General features: G+C 41.6%; 1 protein-coding gene across 5 annotated transcripts in view; it reads right to left on the reverse strand.

Moving 5' to 3' along the window:
• Positions 1-12,507, reverse strand: part of FILIP1 (filamin A interacting protein 1) — a 110,073-nt gene that overhangs the window by 72,883 nt on the left and 24,683 nt on the right. For 4 of the 5 annotated variants that reach the window (XM_064508682.1, XM_026102277.2, XM_026102276.2 and 1 more), the window contains exon 2: positions 10,244-10,384. The exons of the other annotated variant lie outside the window; for it this stretch is intronic. The gene's annotated coding sequence lies outside the window, so the exon portion shown is untranslated. The remainder of the gene's footprint in view (positions 1-10,243; positions 10,385-12,507) is intronic. 5 annotated transcript variants of the gene reach the window in all.

A 12,507-nucleotide genomic window follows, 5' to 3' on the forward strand; every position in this document is an offset into this window, starting at 1 on the left:
ACTTGTTTGAATATGTGCTCACAGCATTATTGGTACTTGGCATGTGAACTCTTCAGGCTCTCCTCTATTTCATTTGTCTGTTAAGCCTAAAAGACAAATGCTATGGTTATTTACTTGAGTCTGTGTTGTTATTCTGGGCATGGAGCCTTCAGTTTTCACAAGTTCGCAATCCATACAAAATTTTATGAAATAACCTTTATGTTAGTTTTACTGACATCACTAGGAAATCTGGGAGGAATTTGCTGAGTACGATGTCAGGAGAGGACAGACCGTGTGCTGTTCCAAACCTTTCCCCCATCTACGGCAATTTCTTCTCCCTATAGTTCTTGAAATGGCAGGTTAGATGAGACTCTGTTGTTATCTATCTTTAGAATCAGATAATACAAGAGGGTTCTTTGAACTTAACATATAGTCCCTCATGCTAATTGGATGTGCTGATTTTGGCTACATAGCACTTTCCCTTAAAATAATAAAAATACGAATAATGTTATAAAACAACAAAAAAGTTGATTTACAGTCATGATATAGTTGTTGCTTTTGGCTATAAAGTTGTAGTCTGGAGTTCAGTTGCTGATCTAACTGATTAAGATATCACATGAAAGTGCTGGGTTTCTGACAGACTAACAAAACTGGTGCAAAAAAAGTTTATCACTGAGCCAAAAGTGGAATTATTTCTCTTTTCCAGCTGAGGCTTTGGGAACTGTATAGTGGGGAACTATATCTTTCGGAGGCTTTGGAGTGGGGCAGCACGCTGTGCAAAAATGCCTGTTACGCAGTGGAGATTGCTGAGGACTCAAGCGCTAAATGAGCCAGATCTCTGTTCAGTGATCACTGATCAGCACATAGTGCCAGGAGTAAAAAATAAGTTAAAATATGCTCTAAGTGGAGATGAAAGCAAATAAAATCAAAATTAGGTTTGAAACACCCTATAAATGGGAAGAAGAGCTGGAAAACATTTAAACAACTCAGTCTATATCTGCAAGTAGGGCATGCCAACAACAGCAAAGAAAGGAGATACCTTCTGAGGCTTATGGAATGTGGGAAGATATGGACATCAGATTGACCTTGTTGTCCTAGAAGGTCTCAGCAAGGACCACCCCAACTGGGGATGGGTGGCTTCGCCCCAAGGGATCCAAAAAGCCAGAACCAAGGCTGTGTGGCCTCACTGGTGTGGATGTGATAGGAGAAACATTTAGAGATACAACAGTTCACACCACCTCAGAGACTGATTAAAATTATTAGGGAGTGGGTTGTTTTCCTGAACTCTGCAAATATTCGCTATTATTGGTCTGGCTGAAGAAATGAACAGAAATCACACTATTAAGAGGTTTTCAGTGGGGCTGGTAGGAACTGAGGGCTATGCTGTGCAGAGGCGTGTGCTGAGCAAGGCTGCCCAGTTTGGACTCAGAGTCTGCAGGAAGCACACGTCTGTCAGACTATGGACTCTGGGCGATAACTGGACAACTCGGTGCCGAGGGGAGGCAGGCCTCGTTCTTGGTCCTGCTTTTGCAGGTCACTCCAGCGTTCCTTTCAGGCATGCTGGTCAATGTGTTTAACCAAATGACTAATACAATGAAGAATGGAACAAATACCTACCCTTAGCAGTTCTGGAGTTTCCTGAATTTTTAAGCATTCAAGGCCAGAGCACTAATCCATTGTACTCTCTGAGTGTCCCCCACTCCGTTGCCCTCATATGCACCACCACACGAAAAGCAAACAATGAAGGATCTTTGTTACTTTTGACAGCGGTACACATAGGAGTTCTGAAGGTTTTATATCCTTTTGTGAGAGTGTGTGCCAGCTGCTTGCTGTCGTTGCTGGGATCTGGCACAGAGGTGCGGGTACTCTAATCCATCAGGACAATTCTGTACTCAATAAACAGCTTGAATAATGAAGACACAGGGCTGTAATCCTTCTATGGACTGCGAAAGTACTTGTGGCTACTTCAGGTGCATAACTACACTACTGCCTCCATCCTTTCTCCTCGTCTGCTTGCTGCGGTGGAATAGCATTTGCCATGCTGGCGTTAGGAAAGGCCACAGTCACACACACCTGCTGAGCCTCCCAGTTCGGCCTCCGGCTGGCGTTGGCCCCGCGGCCGGGTTTGCAGCCCCGGCGCTCGGAGCACGGCTCTGCAGGCACCCCCCGCTCCCTGCCGCCAGTTGCCAGATGCAGCTGGTTGGCCCCGTCCCTGGTCTGCACCTGCTGCCCGAGCTCCCGGGGCCGGGTAGAGGCCACGGGATCGCTCAGAGGAGCCTACTCAGAAAAGAGATATTCCCCCGGGACAGCCAAGTGTCACAGTCTCTCTCTCATTTTGTAATATGATGCATGGAGTCTCAGGGGCAGAAGGAACTTGAGTAGCTTTAATTATGAGAAAGAAGGAGAATTTGTCCCTATTAATGTCCTCATTTGTCCCCAGTAATAATATGGCAAAAATGGGGTGGCTGTTTTAGATACTGGACACAGACTATTTTCTTCTATCAAGTCACTGATAGCTCAGTGTTTCCTAATCTACTTTGGTGAACTTTTCTTTTAAGTTCATAGCAAACAGCATAGAAAAATAGCAAAATTATAGCAGATATACACTTGTTGAGGTACCACATGAGTTTCTGTAATGTCTTTTTGTTTTATCAAAGATCTATTTTATAGCTTTTAAAAATTAGTCTTCTACTTATAACAACGGAGCATAATAGCACATGGATTGTATTCACCAAGGGTTCTATTCACAACAGTTCCTTCACTCGAAAAGAGAAATAAGAATGATACAGATAAATATATTCTAAAGCATAAAAGAAAAAGAGATTTCTGAAAATTCCATATTCAGGTGCCATTCTGAATCTACTTGAAAGCAGAAGAGAAATTCACAAAACTAGAAGAGGAAACCCAGTCATCACTAAGTCAGATTTATACTGCTTTAACACCGTTTTCTTAATTCCAAGATAAACTCTTCCCTGGCTAAAAATTATGGCACAGATTTACAGAGACCAGAGTTCATGCCGGCTTAATTCCATTGACTTTGTCATTTTCAGACAAACTTGTGGTCTCACTTGGAATATTTTTGCTTGAGTAATGTACGCCGACCAGCTAAGGAGTAACATAGACTTGTTTCACAGAGATTCATGTTTCCCAGGCTTCATCTGGAAAAACATCTTGGTGCATGAGGTATAAAGAATGATAAGCTATTAGATCATCATCCAGTCAAAGAAAAAAAACTTTTATATATCATTCTATCTGTATTTTGATTACTGTGCTTCCCCACTGCCAGGAAGTACAAACAGGAGTCATTGAGAAGAGAACAGCTCAAGTAGCTGACACCACTACACAAAAATGCGTCCGAAAATGGTTTACATATTCTCCAGAGTGGCTTTGCAACTGAAAAGGAGTGGCTGGGAACAAGAGACGTGGCAGAAGCGCTAACCGTCGGTAGGTTCCTACCTACCCAAGGGGTCCTCTTCCAGCCCCTTTCCATCTCTTTGGAGCAGCCTGTCTCCAGGATACTTCCAGATTTGAAGGAGAAGGCCAGATTTTTGGAGGAACAAAGTGCCGCTGGCACCTGGGGCTTGCACTCTCATCTGCTGGGGCTTGTAGTTGCTCACCATCTCTCTGGAGACACAGCCACTCTGGAGGACGGATATTGGGTCCTGTTATGACTCTTTACATATTTTACATATGTACATATTTTACAGTTTTCCTTGGGGTTACAGCTCATTTTGATTGAAAATCAGACTGTGAACTTCAAATGTAGATACAGCCAGCAATGTCACCACTGGTTTCAGTTCAAGCCTACTAAACATTTATTTTATCATCTGACAGCTAGAATAGGCCTGGAAAATGATCAGACAGGTCATGCAGATTAGATTAGATGGCCTACCAAAGAGTTTTCACTTCTGCAAATGGTGTCGAGTAAGTATTAGTCATTTCTATGTTGGTGACAGCACAGGACCAAGCTTATATCCTAAATCAAATACATTGTGAACTTATAAGCCATGCTATAACTCTCTAAAGTAGTTTTTAAGAGCCGCTGCTCCTGTATCAATGCATTTTCTGCTTCCAGGATGGCAGGAAACTGCTTAAAGCAAAACACAGTAGAAGGCTGACAATAATCACAGCTGTTGTCTCCGAGTCCCTTGTCCCTAACCTTACAATGACCTACACCTAATGACCAAAACACCTAGAACTGGTACATCACTGAGGGAACGCAGCATGGAAAGTAAGGTCATTCTTTGATCCCTACCTTAACCTAGAAATGCATACTGACAAAAAAACAAGCAGCAAAAACGGAATGCTATTAGGATTTTTTTTTTTTTTTTACTGTGAGCAATCAGCCAATTTACCAAATAGTTCAGAAACAGTTTCTGCCAAAACAAAAGGGGAAGGAGAGAGTCACAGTTTTTCTAAATAACCTATTTCAACTTTTCACTTCAAAATGATTCTTTATTTCAAAATCACTCAGATTTTAAGAAGCGTGAAACAATAAAAAATTAAAAGTCCCAAAAGCAGACTTTAAGCTTTGGATCAAGTGAAGCATTTTGTTGTCTTTTGCTGACCAGACCTGAATCCTGTTTTCTTTTCAATAGCCATTTTTTTGCACAGCTCTGATTTCACTAAAACCCGTAAACAACTACAGCTGCATTTTATACTTGGAATATTTTTATTTCTTTTGGTTTATAAAGAAAACCAAAAAGAATCAGAATGTAGATGCCCTCACAGGTTTTACAGCAAAGGAAAAAAGTTATACAGAAGACCTGTATCTTTCACAAATATTGCCTCCAAGAGACAACAGTGTAAAACACATCTGCAGCATCTCAAATTTCAGCTGTCAACCAAAGTTGGGAGCAAGTCCCAAGTCTCCCTCAGTGACTCCTTTGTGGGGAGCTTCAGTTGTTGACAGACTCAGAGGACCAGCTTGCACACGAATGCCTGGCCTATTCATGAGAGGTGAATTTAACCCTGTCAGCGAGAGGGCTGCACTGCACTTCCCCAAAGGTTCCTGCTCTGTGAAGGCTAACTAGATTCAAAACAATGAGTTAAAAATAGTTTCAGGTACTAAACCTGCCCTTGGGTTTCACTATCAGTTTTGGTGGGTTTACAACAACATTCTTCCATTTTGGAAAAGCAATTCTCTGGCTACAGCTCTATTTAGAGAATAACCATGTCCAGAGCTGCTTTCTGACTGCGAGGCCAGCTGTCCTGGAAAATCCTTCAGGCTACTAAACCCTCTCAGCATCCATAACACTCTGGCTGCATCCAGACTGACCACTGGGAATAGTTCCCAGCCTGTGCTGGCTCCCGAAACGTGCCCTCGAACGGTTCGGAAGGGTGTTAAGCGGCTTGGCCAAAAGCGTGCCCAGGACCACTCAGACCACCTGAGAGAGCAGACATCCACCTTCCAGATCTGTGCTCGGGCCCTGGCACTGTTTAATTTGCAAGCACCAACACAGCCTTTCCACGCTCTCCTCTGCAGCCTGCTTCTTTACAAACAAAGGGAAAGGGAAAACTAATCGGCCATGCAAAGGGAAAGTGCCACTCACCATATATATACATATATATATATATATATATATATATATATATATATACATACACACAGTGTACAGAGAGAAAATAAGCTCAGGGTGCCGGGAAGGCACAAAGGATCATATATCTTTTCCAAGTAAAATAAGGTTAGGTCAATGCAGACAGAAGTGTACTATGTAATCTAGAGGTATATTTTTAAGGATGGTCTGGAGATAGAGCGGTTCAGCAGGGGTCACTGAGAGACACCCCAGCTGAAGTAGGCAGAGAGGGGGCAGACCATTCCCGCTTCACACTAAGCCACATCTCCCAGCTTGCAGTGGGTTAGGTCACACAAAATTTGAACTCTTCCGCTCTGTGTCACTGATAAAAGGACGAACTGCTGCAAGGTTTGAGGTTCGTTAGCTGTGAGCGACGCTTGCATTATGCAAAGGCTTGGGCTGCAGTTGTCGTTACCATTTCTGAAGAGCTAAAATGAAAGGCCAGACTTGCCTCACTCCTGGCAGTGCCAGCCCAGTGACTATCACTATTTCCCAGTCATCCTGCAGGCTCACGACTGACTTCAGAACACGTGGCAAAAAAGTAAAGAAGTAAATGTCAGCCTACCTGATTTAAATAATAGCAATGCCTCATGCTGACAGGGAGCAGCATAAAAACCTGTGGACACCTCGTCCGGCCTTTGGAGATGGCCTCATCCAATTTAATAGTTTTCATATATGGAATCCTTATGCAGGTGTCTCTTCTAGATCTTGTTTTCAAAATCCCAAGACATTTTCTTCACTTGAAAAGAATGAAGTTAAATAATTATTCTGTATCTACAGGTTGAGCTGGTTTTGCTGTATTTTTTAACATCCTGTCAATGTTAATTTACTCAAGACTTCACCTGTCTTTTCAGTTCAGAGAAAAGAGTCAGGCTAAGCTGAAAATGTAGCATAGCTACCCTGAGTAGCCAAGGAAGAGAGAAGGAAGAAGTGGATAAATATCCCTGCACAGGCATGGTCTCACATTAATGCAACTAAAATTACATGCTGCCAAATTCAACTTGCTTTATGCCTGTGACTTCTTAAAATCATATTTCAGCAGGGATAAAATCAAAGTGAATTTCATTTGTCTCCCTGCAACTAGCCAAGTACCTTACCTTACTCAGACACACACAGACCCGATGCGTAAATAAGCTAAGAAAGTTGCATATTAATAGAGAAATCACTGTTTCTGTTGAGCTATTGAAAAGCTGTCTGAGAAAATATTTTTCCCAGCAGTTATGTAATGTCTAAGCATTACTTATTTGTTTACTTAAATATTTTTCAGCTGCGTTAAGGAAGTGTAGGTGACCAAGAAATTACTTTGGGCTCGTTCCCTCACGTGTCGGGCTGGGCAGTGCAGGTGGCTCCAGAGCCCTTTGCAAGGTCCCGGGCAGACGGGGAGTGACGCGGACCCTGCGCTGCCCCCGGGTCTGTGCAGGAGCCCCGGCCCACCACGCAGGACACTTTGGGAGAGAGTCCCTGCTTTTGGAGGGTTTTCTGCAGTGGCTGAACTGCATGGCTTCTGCTGGCAGGGCTTTGGGAAAGGCAGACGGTGCATCAGGCCCTGGGCAGCCTGGGGCTAGCACAGGCTTGCAAATCCTGCGGTGAAGATCACGGACACCCTCCGATCCTCTCCTACGCATCGCTCCCGAACAGTGCCTCAGTACCTTCTTGAATACAACCCACTCTTTTTCCTAAATTGCTGTTAGTGACAGGAATAGATTTTTGAAAGCAATAAGGATACTGGAGAAAATCCAATATCCCATTGATTATGCATCGCAGGAATGCATGTGGGTTATGCAAAAGCTACAAAGCAATTTTCTTGAGTGTGAATGCTGACTATGATCAAAAGCCTAAGCTTTTCTCTGTTTCTGAATTGCTCAAAATGATATTGTTAGTTTCTTGCCTGTGATTTGGGAAAGGCTAACCAGCTCTCCTCCTGAGAAGATGGAAATCCATCTTTTATTATATTAAGACATCTTATCATTTATCTTGAGGAAAAAGATGTAAGAAAAAGTATTCTTCTATGGTCATTTTTTGCCACCCCCTATTTTACTCCCAGTGAGTAACTATACCTCACTCAGGTTTCTAGCTGTAGTGAAAATGTCTAAGTGAGCTCTAAGCACAATCTCATTCCGCTTAAATTCACTGCATAGTCCACAGATAAGAGATTTTTCTTATCTGTATATGTTCACATGCACACTGCAGGGCTTTTAGAAGTGAAGGAATTTTTGCAGACCTTCCTAACTGAAAGTTCTCCAGAGCACAGAGTAGCTGATTGGTAAATACAGCTATCTAGGAAAAGCAAGCTCAGACTAACCAGCTGGGTCTCCGCTGTCTATATACTTGGAAAATGTAGCAGAAAAGTCAGGACAAAGATCTCATATGAAAAAAATTTTCCTTACCTGAATTATTAAGAATATTTTATATCTTTAAACCTGGAAAACTCTGCTAAATTAAATATAATTTGAGGAATACAGACACTCCTTTATTTTTAAAATGTTAATCAACCAGGCAATCAAATAAAATTAGTCAATTCATGTTAATTTCCATTCATCTAGGATCTTCATGCATCAGCGCAGTGCTTTAGCACTGGTATAGTACCGTCTTAGAGAAATGCCTAAACTCAGTCAAAATTATATGCCTCCATATTAAGTTCTGCAAGTCATTTAACCAAACTTAATTTAAAACTTTGGTGTCCTACTATATCTTTTTTATTCATCCTGTACATCATCAGCAAGCATATGCCAAACCAGCAGTATAAATTAAAATAATAATAAAAAAAACAATCCATCAGTAGTGTGTCAGTCTATTCTAGGACTGCCAAACTGCCCTGGTATGAAATGGCCATTTTTAGAAAGCCTGTGTACAGCTGGGAGTGTGCAGAGTGATTGACCTAAGATGGCTGTCATGTTTGCAAAAAAAAAAATCTTTATTACAGTTGTACTCTCTGATTCTAATATTATTACTTTTGGGGGGAGAGGTGTCGAGGAAAATCAAAACCTTGCACCGAAAAAGGTTTGCCAGCACCCAGCAGCGTGGCGCTGTGGCTTGGCTCCAGCGTGGGCCTTCCAGACACTGGAAATTATTCAGCCCTTCCCTACGGTGGGGAACAAACCCCGAGCATCGTGCAGGCACCAAAGGTGGTGAAACCAGCATGTGCTTCAAAGACAAAGAGTTATAATTAGAGGGATAGGAAAGCCTAGAAAATAAAAACATTTTCAGAGCACAGAGTTTAGCATTATGCCGCAGACACCACGAAGAGAGGGACTCTGACAGTGTGCCGGCAGCCCGCTTATCTCCCTCGCAGGCTGCTCCGCCGGGCGTGCAGCAACGCTGCACGGTCCATTTCTGCAGGTAGCCAAATAAACGCAATCATCTCTACTGAGGTAAACAAGAACGAGGCTGGGTAGTTCTATATGAATATTTGTCCCTTAATGAACTCTTTTACCTTGAAGATGCATGTCTAGAAAGGAAAGGGAAAAAAAAGGAAAAGGCTCATTCTTCCCACTGTATCTTCAAAAAGCTGGGAAGTGCAATTTCATCAGGCTTCCTAAAACCTCAGAGAAATTTTCCAAATGCCAAGAAAGGTGGAGAGTTAAATAAATATATCTTTCAAGTAAGGAAACAATTATTGTGCTTTATAACACATGCACATTTTTAAACAAAAAAGAAAATACTGTGTTTTTTTAATTTGGTTAAAAAATTCTGTTAACTAGAAACACAACATTAGCAGTTTGTAGCCACAACAAGTCTGTATCAGAGAAAAATAAAGATTTGTTTGTGTAACATTATTAAGCAAAATAGCAATTAACTTAAGAAAGAAATAAACTATTATTTATGAGAAGCTAATGGAAATTAGCATTATGAATGACAATTTAAGGAGAATTATATGATGTATTGCAGATTTCAACCAACTAAAAATAGAAAAGCTATACAAGCCATAAAAATTGCACAATGTACAACTTTCAGTTCCAGGAATATTGCGTTTGCAATCCTTGACTACAAATGGAGCTGCTTTCTGACGGTTAAGGTAGATCTTCTGGGGCCATAATTAATGTAGACAATCCCAAGCTTTCCAAGTGAGTCAGACATTTAAAAATACGATATTATATTGGGCTTAAAGTTGTGACATTTTTATAAAATTGGCTATTGGTTGCCTTCCAGTTTTTGAGCTGCTAGGGTTCACAGTTTCAAGGTATGTTACAGCACCATGAGGCATTTTTAAACTGGAAATAAAGATTATCATATAACCAGTGTGGTATTAGTAATAGGACTTTTAAAAGACAAGCAAAATCCCCAATATTGTGAAGTTCCCAATATGGTCATAAGAGTCAGTGATGCCCACTGAACAGTTCCTCATTATGGCAACTCCTTAACTTATCATGCTTACTATTAACTCATGCTCAAATAGCGATGTTTCGGGGGCAATGCAATTACATTCGGGATGTCCTTGGTAATTGTCAGCAGTCCCTGAGGGCTTTGACGGCTTGTGCAATTGGGATCAGCATGTGAAAGGCGAGCAATCCCATGAGGAGGTGGTTTTGTTCACCTCATGGAGCTGGCATCTGCAGGGACCTCAAATGCTGCTTTCCTGCCTTGCTGTTGCAACAGCCCTTCCTAAATTAAAGGTTGTCGCTTTAGAAGAGTGGCTCCATCGGGAAGCTCCTGCTCTGAGCTGGACAGCACGTGATGCGGGGTAATACCTGTGTCGAGGGACGCTGCCGGAGCACGGACTTCGCTAGAATCTAGGTCCGGACCCGGGAGGAGAGAGTCGAGGATGGACGTGTCCCTGTGCCATTGCTTTGCTGCTCCCACCCGAGGCTGACTGGGGTCCCTGCTGCTCCCTAAAGAAAAGATAAGGCTCAGGGGCTGCATGTGATGACAAAACGGAGACGCAGCATGTTCTGCTCACTCTGCCTGGCAGCCAGCCAACTAGGAAACACAGACTTCCAGACTTAACATGGCTTGAAAATACATCTTTTTTAATTTAAAGATTCTCATTGACTTAATCAATATGTCTCCAAAGCCATGAGAGAGGACAGCAATCTGAAGAATCCAGAATACACCAGCTGATGCATTTGACGATATGATACAGTACACCAATCCAAGCAGTAAAACCTGGCATTCCTGCTGCCTCACAAGAGTTAGTGCCACAAGTCACAGCTTACTGCTTTAGTTTAGCAATCAGTTTAGCAATTAAACCTCTCCATCCAAAAAAGGCAGCCCTAATGGGAAAAGGAAGCAAAAAAGCAAGAAAAAAAAAAGCGGGTAAGTAACCTACTGAGTTCCACACTGAGTAGATTAGTTCTGCACAATGTATGCAATGAAATCAAATGAAAGCAAATGACAACAGAGAAGTAACATGTGCTGTTTGGTCCATCCAGGAGTCAGTCTGCACATCACTGCCGCACTTCTAGCTGCTCAGTGAGACTGCATGAATTTCCTGGCTGGCCAGCCTGGACGATCAGCAGCACAGCAATAGATGCAGACCAGTTTCTTGCACAGCCTGCAAGGCAAGCAAAGGAAGGCTGGGGACGTGGTGACAATTGCAAATACCATGGAGGTATACTGGATATGGAGGGAACTGGGAGCATTGCTATGGGGATAAGGGAAATAGAGAAAGCTAGGGATATTGCAAGGGTGTATGAGGAACAGACTCATAATAGTGGAGAGAAGCAAGATCTCATGGATACTGGTTCATGTATGGTTTTGATTTATTTGCATAAATGTACAGAATTGTAATCGACCTTGTGGGTTCCCCGAATTCTGCCCCAGCCTTCTCAACTGTGCAGCAGGGCTATGGTATACCCAAAGTCTTATAGGTTCTGTAATTCCCTTCAAAGACAGCTCGTGTCAAAAGACTAGAGCTGATGGGTTTGAGCAGTGATATGTCTAGGCAGGCTCAGTGGCAGAATTCGTGGAGCTAGAGAGCTTCTGATTTATGGAAAATGCAGAGGGCAGCGAGACGATGGAGGTTGTGTCTCTGGTATGAGACTTGGTCAAGAGAATATTGTGTTCTGGAAAGTTTTGACCTTTTTCAGGAAAACAGAAACATTTTTGTTCACCTCTACAGACTGACTGTTCATTAATTCCTTTAAATAATTTGCCTAAAAACAATGTAGTCATATTAGGGACACTGACATTTAAGGCATAAATCTGGGCTACTACAGCGTCTAAGTATGTAGCAATTACAACAGAACAGGAAACATTTCCACATTATTTCTTAATGAATTGTTTGAAAATCCTTGCAAAACAGCAAATATATGAGAAAGCGATAGAAAATCAAGGAAGGTGAAAGATATTCTTGTCCCTGCTACAAATTGAAAGAACATGATTAACTGGACTGTGAGAGATACAAGGATAAACACAGTAAAGAAATCTTAACTAACTGTAATCACAGTTAAAATGATGCAAGCTGTTGAGTTAAACAAGGCTTTATAGAAAATTTGATAAACTTTTAAATCAATTTTATTGATAATTATTTTATGAATAAATATTTTTTCCCCTGAAAATTTGTTTAGGAAACTTCAGTCTTGAACAACGAGTTATAGGAGACAGTTGAGCAATGTCTTCGGTTTGTTTGTTTTTTATTAGTAGAAAGCATTTCCTTCAAATGCAACAATTCAGGTTATCACACTGTTATACCTACAAGCTCTGAATCACATCTGACATGACAGTTCACAGGAGGTAATGTGGAAGTAATTTGTATGAGGCACATGGGATTCACAGAAATTTGCTCTACAAAAAGCTTGTCCTTTATAAAGGTCAGTGACAGTTTTGTAAGTAATTTGACCAGAGAAGGAATCTAGATAACTGTCTTTAAAGGTTAATATGCAACTATCTAGAGCTAGTAAAAGACAGTGAGCTATGTTCTGAAAATGAAGAGCTTAATTTTCAGTGCAATTCACATATTATAAGAAAGAAAGAAAAATAGTTTCTATCGATCAGCTCACACCAATTTTTACCA

Source organism: Dromaius novaehollandiae, chromosome 3 (assembly GCF_036370855.1).
Source record: "Dromaius novaehollandiae isolate bDroNov1 chromosome 3, bDroNov1.hap1, whole genome shotgun sequence".
In the NCBI taxonomy this organism is placed as follows: Eukaryota; Metazoa; Chordata; class Aves; order Casuariiformes; family Dromaiidae; genus Dromaius; species Dromaius novaehollandiae.